General features: G+C 48.6%; 1 pseudogene; it reads right to left on the bottom strand.

The window, feature by feature from the left end:
• Nucleotides 1-5,969: 5,969 nt before the first annotated feature.
• Nucleotides 5,970-6,963, bottom strand: LOC129688562 (glyceraldehyde-3-phosphate dehydrogenase-like; annotated as a pseudogene).
• Between the last annotated feature and the right edge of the window lie 1,235 nt (nt 6,964-8,198).

Below are 8,198 nucleotides of genomic sequence, written 5' to 3'. Positions count from 1 at the left end.
GCTCTGCAGGTGACGGAGTCATGGCCAACCTTGTCTTTATGCAGACAAAGAAGCTCCAAGAAGAAGGGGAACAATTTGTGTAGAAAATCAGTGGTGTCTTTGCCTTCAAGTTGAAGGGTGGTTCCGGCAGTCAAGAGTGGGGGTAACTGGGAGCGAGGGGTTGGGGGAACCAGGGGTGAGGGGTGGAAATAACGGGGGGGGGGGGGGGGGACCAAGGGGGAGGGGGGGGAGGAACCCGGGGGGGGGGGGGGGGGTAACCAAGGGTGAGAGGTGGAAGTAACCCGGTACGAGGGGTGGGGGTCACCGCCACTTGAGTGGTGGATGTGAAGACTCGCAATGGATCGGAGCTTCCCAACTCAGATGAGAAGGCTGACTGCACAGTCACCATGGCTGACTCAGGCTTGCTGGTTTGGATGAGCAGTAAAATGAATCCTCAGTGGGCCTTCTTTTCCAAGGTATATTGAAAATGGCCGGTAACACGGGCCTGCACGATGAGCTCCCTTGGGCAACTTCAGAACCTCACAGTGAGGTGTGGAGATGTGTGGACATTCGTGTCTCATCGTCAGAACTTAGGCTGACACTTCCCATCAGCTATAGGATGTATACATTTGAGTTTTTCTTGAGCTTTCGGGAGAATAAGGCCTGCTGGCCTACTAACGCTGCTCTGAGGAATTGCATACAATTGAATGACAAACTACTATTGCAAAAATGGTTTGAAGTAAATTTGAGTTTCAGAATAAAATTAAGAACAAATATATGTAATATATTTTTCGGGTCCAGCAAGTGTGGAAAACAGAATTTAACTCCCAGCCAGAAGCCAGTGGCTCTGTCTGCAAGCCCAGCACTTCCACAGCAAAATGGAAAGCAGAGGCTGGAGACTCCCCTGGAAACTTGGACGGCCGCTAGCTTGGAATACACACAGGGTAGACACAGAGGGACCCTGCCTCGACAAGACGGAAGAGAGCCAACTGCTCAGCGTTGTTCTCTGACCTCCATACACCTGCCCCCACACATCTGTCACGGTGGAGCGGACTGCTGTGGTGAAATTGACATCTGTCTGAATCAGGAAGCAGAGGGCTTAGGTAAGCCACTACTGAACTGGGGACTGAGTGTTCAAACGTATGAGTCTGTGACAAACACTTCATCTTAATCCGTAACAAGCACCATCTTTCCTTTTGTACTCCTAGTGCCTAGCAGAATGCATGTTCAGTAAATTTCATTAAAGAGTTTGTTTCTCTGGTTAGAAGTGTGAGCCAATACCATAAAGTACCACCAGGGGGCGGCGGCGGCCCTCCGCTAAGGGCTCTGACATCTGCTTTCCACCAAATTTCTGGTCCTTAGTTTCTGTGAAAAACAGAAACCAGGGGGTTATTGAAGTACTCTCCCCTCATACTCCCCACCCTACCCCCTAAGAAAGACCTTGGGTGCACCTGGGACACGTGAGTCCCCTTCTCTTGGAGAAAGATGCTTCCTTCTCTCCCCCATAAATAGAAGAGAAATCAAGTAGTTTCAGCATCGAGTGGGACCGTAAAGAGGCTGGGAACGCGTTATGGCAATCCCGCAAGGCAGGTGTTATTTTCTTCCTTTTACAAAGAAGGAAACTGAGACTCAGTGTAACCTCACAGCTAGCAAGAGAGACCAGGCCTGAGTCTAGTCTGCCAAAGTCCTTACTGCTTTCCCCCAAACATGCACACAGCCCTCCTTCAACTCTGTCCTCCCACCACCGCCCAGCCAGCCCTGGGGTGGGCATTCAGCGCTCCAGAGGCTTGGAGGGGCTGGCAGTGGACACTGGCCGCGAAAGTCGGGCCTCGCCCCTCCCAACTGTACATCCAGAATGCCTACGACCTACATTGTCTCCACCTTTTCTTAAGCGGAGCATTGTTCACTCTGCCACTCTGTGAGCTGGGGAGTCAGGGGCTAGGACCGGCTGTCTCACTTGCAGAATAAAGTGCCGAGCCCCTTTAAGAAAAGGGGGAAGAGAGAACGCTCAGCATTTAAGAGTACTTGCTGCTCTTCCAGAGGACCAAGGTTCGAACCCCAGCACCTACGGTCCCAGCTCATCACTGTCTGGAACTCCAGTCCCAGAGTACCTGACACCCTCTTCTAGCCTCCTCACGTACCAGGCACACATGTGCTGGGTGCACAGACTTACATGCAGGCAAAACACCCGTACACGTAAAAATAAATATTTTATTACGGTTGGGTGAAAGAGATGGCTCGGCAGTTGAGAGTACTTTTTGCTCTTGTAGGGAACCCATATTTGGTCCCCACCACCCACCTAGTGGCACGAACCATTTGTAACCCCAGTCCAAGAGATATGATGCCTCCTTCCAACCTCCACGGACCCATGTGCACTCGGAGGCGAAATATTCATACACATAAAGATGAATCCAAAGAATTTTTTCAATTAAGAGTTTCAGCCGGACTTGGCTGTGTTCTATGCCTGTAAATTCAGGTTGAGCCTGGGAAGATGAGGCAGGAGGATCACTATGGGTTTGAGGCTAGCCTGTGGTACAGGGTGAGTTGCAGGGCAACTATGCTACAGTGAGATAGTGTGTGTGTGTGTGTGTGTGTGTGTGAATAGACAGATAAAAGATAGATAATGATAGATAGATGATAGAGAAAAATAGATAAAGATAGATTTTTAGATAGATAGATACATAGATGATGGCTCAGTGGGTAAAGTCACCCTACCACCACACCTTACTACCTGACTTGGACCTGACTACCCTGGGACCTTCATGGAGGGAGGAGAGAACCAACTCTCCAAAGGTATCCTCTGACTGCCATACATGAATCATGGTACACACACATATACACACAGGCACAAACCCACATGCACAAGATAAGTAAATGTAAAAGCAATTTAAAAATCCTGAATGAATTAATTAAAATTAAGTATTTGAAACTAGGCATCACAGTTCGCACCTAGAATCCCAGCACCAGGAAGGGTGAAGCAGGAAGAGTGATGTCAGCCTAGGATACAGAGTGAGGCCCTGTCTCAAAACCTCCAAAATAATAACAAAGACAGTAAAACGTAAGAATTTGACGGTGGCAACATCAGATTGTTTAAGCCCAGGTCCTTCTAAGAGTGAGGTCTTGAGGCTGAGAGATGGTCCAGCAGAGCTTATGGCTCTTACAGAGCATCTGAGTTCTGTTCCCGGCACCTACATCAGATCCCCTACAAATGCCTGTGACTCCAGCCCCAATGGATAAACGCCCTCTTCTGGTCTAATAGTGCACTGCACACATATGCAGAGGCCCACACATATACACGGAAGCTAAAACTAAAATTGAAAATTAAAAAGCAGAGGTTGGATTAGAGCAATAGATTTAACCTTCATTACATGTCAATAACATATCAGTTACATGTTAAGGTCTTGATGACTAATTTTTTTAGGATTTATTTATTATGTTCTGCCAGCATGCACTTGCACAACAGAAGAGGGCACCAGATCTCATTACAGATGGTCGTGACCCACCATGTGGGTGCTGGGAATTGAACTCAGGACCTCTGGAAGAGCAGCCAGTGCTCTTATCCCCTGAGCCATCTCTCCAGCCCCTTTAAGGACTTTAAATGAGGGTCCAGAGCTGCTCCACCCTCACAGGTTCCAACCCAATGGGACTGGTAACATTACCTCTTGGGAAGAACATAACACTTCATTCTAATACTCTGGTTTCTATGTGAAGGAGACATGAATGAAAATGTCCTCCTCTTTAGAAAAAGCCACCCAGGGAGAGGTCATTTCGACATGGGGGTAGGGAGTTGAGTAGCTGAGTAGGGAGTAGCTGAGCAGGGAGTTCTGAGGAGGTCTCCTGTGTGAGATGTTCAACAAGGAGCTCCAGACAGTGTGTCCTAGTAGGTCCTGGAGAAGGGCAGGTCTTTTAGAACACTTTCATCTCTATGGTAGCTGTTAGGATATTTTGTAAAATGCCACACACTCAACAGATCTGATAAGAAGAGATTTATTTGGGGGGAAGGAAAAGAGAGAGAAGTTAGGGCCCGAGTGGGCCATGAGGGTATAGAGAGAAAGAGAGAGATAGATAGAGACAATGGGAGAGCATAAGAGAGGAGGAGCATGCGGGGGGGGGGGTGAGAAGGAAAGTCAGAGAGCAGGGAAGGGGAGGGAAACCAAGGTGGGGGGGAGTGGCAGACAGGTTCAGTCTAGAGCACCTGGCCCAGGTGATAATGTAGGATACAGGTGGTGACATAGGACTTTGTCAGGACCCTAAAGGACAGGCCAGTTGAATTGCCTGCACAACAACATAACATTACTCCCATTTTAATTTTAAAAAATGAGGAGGTAGAGAGAGGTAAGGAGGGAAGAAGGACGTTGGATGGCTTCTCATGTAAGGCAAGTTAAAGTATATAACTTAAAGCATGGAAATGCAGGTTCACTGGAAGCCGCTTGGTTGCCATGCAAGAGGGTAAAGGAGAGACGGGAAAACAGCAAAAGCACCAAAATGTCCAGCTTATATGGTGAAGGGGAGAGGAAGGTCCCTTCTCGGTAAAGTTGAGGATAGAGGGATGGGGTTATGTCAGCTACGCTCTGCAGCAGATAGGGACGGAGGCATGCTGGGAGAACCTGGAGTTGTTGGTCCTGGGCCTGAAGCACACCATTCCAGCCTTCTGTTGATAATAAGTGGATGATGGGCAAAGATATCAATCATCTTTAGTTACTTCCTCCTGACACTGGGGTGGCAATAGGGAGGCCAAAAGGTTGAAATATTGGTCAAGTCCAGAAAGAGCATGCTATTGTATTTGCTGCACAGGATCTGAGAACAGCTGCTGCTGGGAAGGAAAGTGCAGGTCCGGCTTGACACAATCTGAAGAACTGGACTGAAGAACCTATGGGTAGCTAGGACTGAAGAACCTATGGGTAGCTGCTTTGGCACTGTTGTGGATGTAGGGAATACCTGGGAGGCCACTGGAACATATATATGGGCAGAAGACAAAATTAAGTAGGTTAGGGAGAAATTTTTTTTTTTTTTTTTTAGATGTACATTTGAAACTATTGGGAGAGCAAGTGGAGAGAGAAGGTCTGGAGCGAAGAAGAGAAAAAACTAGAACATAAGGTGTTATGATGTAAATTACATGTTGTACAAAGGTTGTGGTTATAGGTTTATTATGGGAAAGGCAAAACTGAGACAGTGGGAGAGCTTACTCCCACTGAGAGAGAAGACTACAGAGTGGGAAGGGAGACAAACAGAATCAGAGGGACAAAGAGAGGAACAGACCAGAGAGAGAGGAGCAAGAGACAGGGTTCCCTTTATCCTGGGCCCCTGGACAGCAGCAACCAATGATGATGAAACAGGTTGCTAAGCAACCTAGGAGTGGGCTAGTGCATTGACTCGTGAACTAACAGTAGCCACTTGTCCAAGGTTTCATTCACCCCAGCAGTTCAGTAGTGTAGTGCTACCTGGTCTCAGGGAAGCCATTGCTTGTGGCAGCATTTCTGGGCACAAAGAGACAACAAGGGCTTCCCTAGACCACTTTTTAGTTGCCAAACCTAGGAAGAAAGCAAAGAGAAACAGCATTTTGTTTTTTTTGTAGTTGGGGGGGGGGAATTACTTGTTTGTTTTTGTTATTGTTTTGTTTCGAGAGAGGCTTTCTCTATTATGAAGCCCTGACCATCCAGGAACTCACTCTGTAGACCAGGCCTCTAGCTTACAGAGATCTACCTGCCTCTGCCTCCTGGGTGCTGGAATTAAAGGTTTGTATCACCACACTCAACTGAGACACTGCATTTAATGAGCACTTTTTTGTGTGTGGGTGGGTGCAGTGAGCTTTATTGATGGTATTCAAGAGAATAGAGCTCCCTGGGTCCCTCCTGTTATTCTGGGGGTCTGGGATGGAAACTGAGGTAGATGCTCAGTGTCAGGGGCTGAGCTGGGGCAGGGACTCCTCAGCAGCTGAGGGCCTCTCTCTTGCTCTCATGTCCTTGCTGGGGTGGGTGTTCCAGGGCTTCTTACTCCTTGAAGGCCATGTAGGCCATGAGGTCCACCACCCTGTTGCTGTAGCTGTATTCACTGCCATACCAGGAGCTTTACAGAGTTGTCACTGACAGCAATGCCAGCTCCAGCATCAAAAGTGGAAGAGTGGGAGTCACTGTTGAAGTCACAGGAGACAACCTGATCCTCAATGTAGCCCAGGATGCCCTTTAGTGGGCCCTCAGATGCTGGCTTCCCCAACTTCTTGATGTCATCATACTTGGAAGCTTTCTCTAGGCTGCATGTCAGATCCACGATGGACACACTGGGGGTAGGAACATGGAAGGCCATGCCAGTGAGCTTCCCGTTCAGCTCGGGGATGACCTTGCCCACAGCCTTGGCCACACCAGCGGATGCAGGGATGATGTTCTGGGCAGCCCCACGGCCATCACGCCACAGCTTTCCAGAGGGGTCACCCGCAGTCTTCTGGGTAGCAGTGATGGCGTGGACTGTGGTCATGAGTCCTTCCATGATGCTGAAGTTGACATGGGTGACCTTGCCAGTGGGGCTAAGCAGTTGGTGGTGCAGGAAGCATTGCTGGTAATCTTGAGTGAGCTGTCATACTTCTCATGGTTCACGCCCATCACAAGCATGGGGGCATCAGAGGAAGGGGCGGAGATGATAACCCTTTTGGCTCCACCCTTCAAATGGCCCCCACCTTCTCCATGGTGGTGAAGACACCAGTAGACTCCACATCATATTCGGCACTGGCATCACCCCATTTGATGTTAGCAGGATCTCGCTCCTAGAAGATGGCGATGAGCTTGCGTTGATGACAGGCTTCCTGTTCTCAGCCTCGACTGTGCCGTTGAACTCGCCATGGGTAGAGTCACACTGGAATATGTAGACCATGCAGCTGAGGTCAATGAAGGGGTCGTTGATGGCCACAATCTCCACTTTGCCAGAGACACAGGCAGCCCTGGTAACCAGGCGTCCAATGTGGCCAAATCTGTTCACTCTGACCTTCACCATCGTGTCTAAGGGTCAAGGCTGGCACTGCACAAAGAGATGCAGCTGCCTCTGGAACAGGGAGGAGCAGAGAGCCTAATGAGCACATTCTTAACGCAGAGCATCAAGGACTCAAGGACAAAAAAACTTCATATTTAATTCTCCAAAAAGCCTTCAGTGTGTTTTGCTTTTTTTTTTTTTTTTTTTTTTTTTTAAATCCCCCATTCTACAGTTCAGAAAGGTTAAATGAGTTGCTGAATATCTCAGCTGACTGAATGGACTCCTACCTGGGGTGGATGGGGCTGAGGTTTAGAGACTCGGGCCATTCCTGCAAGCTAGAGGCCTGAGACCCTGCTCTCTTCTCAACCCCACCCCCTCAGCCTCCAGCAATGTTCACTGGACAAAACCTGTCTACAGGCTGATGTGGTCCCAGACTAAAGCGGGCCTGGCCCTCCCTTTTCTGGCCAGGGAAGCAAGCTGTGACAGAGGCAGTGAGGCATGGCCAAATCCTGCCTTATCAGGACGGCTCAGGACCCAAAATCCCCTCAGATCAGGTGCTATAGACATGGCCTGGAACACTATGTCTGTTTACAGATGTGGAGAGTCAAGGGCTAAAGGCAGGGGACTTGGGGATGCATCTCCTTCTGGAGCCCGTCAGGACAGGAGCCAGATCAGATGGGCAACATGGGACCCCTGAGCAGAACTGAAAGTCCCTCTGAGGCCTTGGTCCTTCCCTGCAGAGGACAACTTTAGAGGAAGGGGCTTAAATACACTTGCAGGTGCTATAAAAGCTCAGGGAATGAGTGGGGTCCTGAGTGCAGGAACAGAAAAGAATGGATCCCTTCGCTGGTTAGAGAATGGGCAGAATTGCAATCTCCCCTATCAGGCCATGGCCAGAGCCTGAGGAAAGGCTGAGTAAATCGGGCATCCTGGTGTGGTACTCAGGAATCCAAACCTGCCTTTTCAGAAGTAAATTCCTGCATTTTTTCCCACCCTTGAGCAGGGCCTATTTATATTTGAACAGGGTTCTTGAAGAAGTGCTACCCACAGCCATAAAAATAAGGAGGCAAAATTTAGACCAAAACAAAGATGGCATAATAAGAACTGGAGGTCCTCCTTAATCAGAGATGGCATCTACATTAAACTACTTTAACACTTTTGAATTAAAAAAAAAATACATGTTGTTTCTACTGTTGTCCAGCTGAAGACTTCATGCCAAAACTAGTTGGGTGATGTTCAATTACAGGAATGTCATTTTA

This window comes from Psammomys obesus, unplaced genomic scaffold (genome assembly GCF_907164565.1).
Source record: "Psammomys obesus unplaced genomic scaffold, mPsaObe1.curated_primary_1811, whole genome shotgun sequence".
Lineage (NCBI taxonomy): Eukaryota > Metazoa > Chordata > Mammalia > Rodentia > Muridae > Psammomys > Psammomys obesus.
Note: the sequence above shows the minus strand (reverse complement) of the source record. Positions and strands in the feature narration are given on the sequence as shown.